A 5,847-nucleotide genomic window follows, 5' to 3' on the forward strand; every position below is an offset into this window, starting at 1 on the left:
AGGGTGGTGGTGGTGTTCAATATTAAAAAGATTTGTGAAATTTCAATTTTGACACTAACTAGAATATGTTAAAAAGTTCCAACTTTGCTTGAGCATAACTTTTGATCTAGCAAGAATTGGCAGGGGTGTGCTTTACAAAAGTTGTTCACCATATGTGGTATTGGATGAGGTGCAAAGAGTTGGAATTGGTGAGTTTGAAAAACTCCTATTACAGAGGCTCAAAGTAGGCATCAGGCTAAAAATGGCAGTTTTGACCATTAGTGCATGTGAGCACAATTTGAATTCAAATTTAATTTTATTTGAGTTTATTTGATTCCAAAAGTGTTTATAAGTGTTTAGTAACATTCTCCAACTAATGGCACAAGCCAAAATGTCCTAGATCAAAGATTTGCAAAAATGGCATAAACCATATGTGAGGGTTTTGTGATTTTTCTATTTCTTTCTTTTCTTCCTCTTTGATTCTCCTTGTGATCTTCAAAGGATCAAAGTGAGGGTTTTGGGTAGTAAGAATAAGCACACCAACACTCATCATGGCAATCTCATACAATAATGCACAAACTTTATGCATAGCACTAGATCTAAATAAAAGTTTTTGTTGGTTGTAAATTTTGAATATTGGAAACTTCTTGTTCTTCATTGATTTGAAATTTGGGATGTTACAATGGGTATCACCTGCATGAAAGAACCATATTTCACATGGTTGGAGGTACTCCATATGGCATTTAAAATCATTCCTTGTCCTTCATATGGCCCCTAAAATCGTACAATTGGATTTATGGGTTTTAAATTTTTATTAACACAACTCAATTAATTGCCCAAAAATTGATTAATAATATTATTAACAGGTGTGATGTTGAAAGCCATAAGAACAATGTGCCAAACAATCTTTGCTAGCGGACGTAAAATGTATACCCATCAGAAATATTAGTACTGCTAGTAGTACTATCAAAATAATCAGCAGACGTGCATGTTTTCTTTAGTCAAAATAACTACTGCACCATCTTAAAAGTAAATGGCATGACCATTTATTTGATTTGATAGCGTACAGCTAGATGGCGTACATTACTATCTCTACTTCCTAGGGTCGCCCAAATCTGGAGTACTAAAAGCAAATCCTGGTGATTCATTTGACAAGACAACATAGATGCGTCCAAATTTCTCCGCCCATATTATTATAGTAATATACGAAATCTGGAGTGCGTTGCCTCGTTGCCTTCCAAGAAAAGGTTCATTCCTTGCCAAAAAAGAGAGAGAGGCTGTATTTATAACTACCTCACCGGCCGCCACTAGTACAAACCATCACTCCCTCTCCACCTCCACCTCCACCTCTTCCCTAGTAGCTCCACCTCCATATCGGCGACGGACCATAATCGCGCATCTTCGACTTCCTCTTCGACGGTGGCGGCGACAAAGCCGTGAGGCACCTTCTCCGCGGCGCATCACTCATCCTCGTCCCGCGGCAACAATGGATGTATGTGAAATAACCATACCCTTGTGTATGGTAGAGATGATGATGCGGATAAAATTTTATTGGCGGTTGCTCATCCTTGTTTTGAATATTTGGTGTAGATTCACATCTAGGGCAGGGCTAACTAGTTTCAGTGTGAGTGCTTTAAATCTGCTCTAATCTCAACCACTATTTGCTCTAATTTTCTGCTTTGCGGGACGATTCGCGGGCGCCTCTTGCAACTCTAATCTAGGGTATTGATCCTAGTTTAGTAGACTACTAGGATTTACATGCCAATTTGTTTTCAGACTAGATCCAGATATTTGTCAATACTACTACTTACTTCCTCCGTTCGTATTTAATTGACTCTAGTTGAAAGCATCGACTGTTCATTTTCTTCTCTCCCTCGCGTCGACTAATTAAAGCCGAACAGAGGGAGTATTAGGAATCCATGTGCATCCGTACTACCAGTAAGGTATTGCGTTGTTGCAGAGGCTCAGTGTAATCAATATCTTTCGATATTAATATACTCACTTTATCAGAAAATAAATTTGTGAGGCCATGTATGGGCCTAGTTTGTTTTGCCTGGTGGTCAGTAGGCTGATGTTTTTTTTTGCTTGGTCGATCTGTGGTCGTTCCATGGCCACTGCTGATTAAGCATTACTAGAATCAACAATTTTTTGCTTGTCTGGTGATTGGAAGTGTATGCGCTCTTCTGAAGAGCACCATCGCACGATGATTAGTCTTAATGGAGATGCAGATGTTGATCAATAGGGAGAAACATATCTTGATCATGCATTTCTCACGAGATTACTTGGTGATTGGAAGTAGAATCCACAATTTGTTGTGCAAACTTCTCAACATATGCATATATTCAATGAATTGGCTTTATGTGATCAATAGTACTTCTTATTGCAGATGGATGGAGGGGAAAGAGCGAAAAAACCGATACTTAGTGAAATGACTTCTCATTCTGTGATTTCTGATATCTCAGATGACAAGGTAAATATATAGAACGACGATTTGTAGGTGATGAAAGCTGAATCCACAATTTGCCGTGCAAACTTCTCAACATATGCATATATTTGATTAATTCGTTTTATGTGATCAATAGTACTACTTATTCCAGATGGACGTAGGGGAAGGAACGAAAAAGCGGATGCTATGTGAAATGACTTCTAAATATGTGTGTTCTGATATCCCAGATGACAAGGTAAACATATGGACCGACGCTTGTTTTGCCGCTGCCCCCGTTAGATGGCTAGATGCTCTGGTCTAATTTCTGTTCATGTGCTTATTATTGCACAAACATAGAGTTGAAGAAAACTCTGTATTGTCTGATGACAAAGGTGAAATGGCATGCCAGTCTTTTAAACCTCCGACGCCACCTTGTTTACTGTCTATGGAGACTGATGCAGCTGGACCTGGTACTGATGAGCCTATACCTGGCATCATCGTGCCACATGAAGAAGGTTGTGGATTGGGTTTACCCCCTGCTGTAGAAACTGGTGGTGCAGCTGGAGCTACTAGTGTAGAGCCTCTAGTGAACGGTGTCGTGCCACATGAATTCTATGAACTGGAGCAAAACGGTTTACCTATTGTCAAGACCGATGTAACTGGTGCTGATGCTGGAGTTGCTACTGATGATCCTGCACCCGAAGTTGTCATGCCACTCGAAGGAGGTTTTGTATTGGTAGAACCCGTCATGACTATGCCCACAGTACTGACTGGTGGTGGACCTGGAGCTAGTAGGGTAGAGCCTCTAGCGAAAGGTGTCGTGCCACGAGAATCCTCTGAAGTGGATATTGGTGGTTTACCCTCTGTAGAGACTGGTGGTCTACCTGGAGGTGGTATTGTAGAGATTTCAGCAAACGGTGTTGTCCCACCCGACTCCTATGAACTGGAGCATGTACCTGATGTTCCTTCTATAGAACCTGTTGCACCTGTGAGTAGTGGTGATGATTCCGCTGAATCTGATCAAGAAGGATATGCATCTCTAGGACAAGATGTCAGCTTTCATTCACCTGAACTTGAGCTGAAGTCAGCAACGGTAGCTTATATGGCACGGACTGTCCTTCAAGCTCTAAAGATCCAGTTGGGTGGTTCACAGGACCAGCTACTCCAAGCCATTGTCACTACAAAAGACCAGCCAGCATGCTTCGTCATCTCCTGCATACTGTTTGACAAGCTGAAGCACTGCAACTGGCGCATTGTTCAATCCCATCAGCATGAAGAGACGAGCTATGTTTATGTCAAGATGATTCATGCTGATTTGGTAAAGTTCCATGATAAGATGTATGGGTTGGGTGAGGCAAGAGCCACATTTTGCAGCATTCACACAGTCATCGCTCTTGAGCCAGACCCCATGGATGCTTACCCAGTGGTGCAGCTGTCCTGACTTGATATATGTTTTATGATCAGTATGTTGTTGTCGTGGAACTGTGATGTGGAGCTACCTTTCTTATGGTTTCTAGGATTTTGGTTTCAACATGTATTATGGAGCTTACCTTAGGACTTTCGCATGCGTTTGGCTGTTGACCTGTAATGTTTGTGGTTGGTTGTCTAATCTACTTGGCACAATCACATTGCAAAGGCAAATGTTCCTTTTCTCTTTAATTGTTATTATGACTTATGTGTTATAACCAGGCAAGAATATGCAATCTTGGTTCTCTGACCGATATATATGTACATACAACTTTTGTTCACATAATAACACTTACACGGGAAAAGAGTAGCTTTCTCTGTTGGGCAAACACAAAACCACAAAAGGGTAACAACACAATATCCAAACTAGGTACAGCACATGTTGAGCATACATGACTTTTGGCGTAAAATCACGTTAACCAACACTAACAGCATCTTGTTCTTTGGAAGGTGCTATGCTTATCAGTCTAATCCCAATACACCACCTACTTCAGGTGGCACGATGATGTCAGGTGCAGGCTCACCAGTACCAACTCTCTTGCATCAGTCTCCATTGAAGGTACGTCACTGCTGAACTAGACACCATTAGCAATGCAAGCTGAAGGTGTTCTTATCCTCATATCAGGATCACATAATACAGGTGTCAAGCTTCATGCACTAGCCAACACAATCAAAAGTCCGAACTAGGATCGCTAGGAAAAAAACATGAAGATCTTTTTTCGAATCCCACGCTGAACATTTTTTTCACTAATTAGGTAAGCTCCTGCCGACAAACATATTACAACAACTCCGAGCACCGGCTCTATATTTTGGCGTCGTGGGCTGATGCTGCGCATGGAGCCGGCAATAGCTTCACCGGAAGCCGCAAACTGTGGTGGCCAAATGCAGGGCTGAAACAGCGTATTTTCAGAGGCGCTATAATGCAGCGCCAAAAACAGAATATAATGAAAAATAGAGTGCAGTAAAACAGAAGATCAAACAAAGACTAGAAATAGACATAAAATAGGATAAAATTAGCTTGATAGATACTTCTTAGTTCATATTTTTACAAAGTAGTGCGATAAAACTAAACTAAAACTCGACATCTGACGAGTCCGGTGTCGTGCCCGACACCGGATCAGACGAGAAGAGGTCAATCCAACGGGGGTCGTCCTCGCCAATGGTGGTCGGCCCGGCGAGCTGCGCTTCGATGAAGGCCCACTTCGTCGCCTTCTCCGCCCTCCGTCGTGCGCAGTCCTCCTTCTACGCAGCCCGCGTCATCGCCTTCTCCACCCTCCGTCTGCGGAAGTGCTTGTTCTCGTCGGCGATGTCCTCGAGGAAGCGGGCCGCCCACTCGCGCGCCGCGCGCTCGTCCTGCTCGACGATGTGCAAACGGCACTCCGTCTCGCAGCGGCGGCACTGTTCCTCCTGTCTAACGATGTACGGCGGCGGCGCGAGATCCTCGGCCTGCTGGCGCGTCCACACGTCATGGAAATTATCGACGATCGCGGGCGCCCGAGCCGCCACACCACGGCGTCGTACGCGCGCGCAGCCTCGTGCACGGTCTCGTAGGTGCCGAGGCCGATGCGCTCGCCGCCGTCATGTATCTCCGCGTAATACGTACCTTTGGGGCACGCGTAGACGCAGCGGTACCCCGTGCTCGAGACGCGGCAGTACCGCGAGCTCGACGCGAGACGAGGCATGGCGGCGGCGGAAGCGGAGCGGCGGCGGCGATATTAGGCGCAGATGGTCAAATTTCAGCAACCCGTGTTCCATCTTTTTTTGGCAGGATAACGCCATGTACCACCTTCCCATTAGAAAATAGTACTGTTCAGCCTTCCCCTGTTGGACCCAATATTTCACTTTGGGTTGCCAACGGCAATCTACATGGTAATTGCTATCGGCCTACTTGCTCCGGCTGTCGAAGCCTAATAACTACAAATGGGCCTTTCTGCTCATGCAATTTCGGCCCTTTTCTAATGAAACACAGATCCTAT

Source organism: Lolium rigidum, chromosome 3 (assembly GCF_022539505.1).
Source record: "Lolium rigidum isolate FL_2022 chromosome 3, APGP_CSIRO_Lrig_0.1, whole genome shotgun sequence".
Classification (NCBI taxonomy): Eukaryota; Viridiplantae; Streptophyta; class Magnoliopsida; order Poales; family Poaceae; genus Lolium; species Lolium rigidum.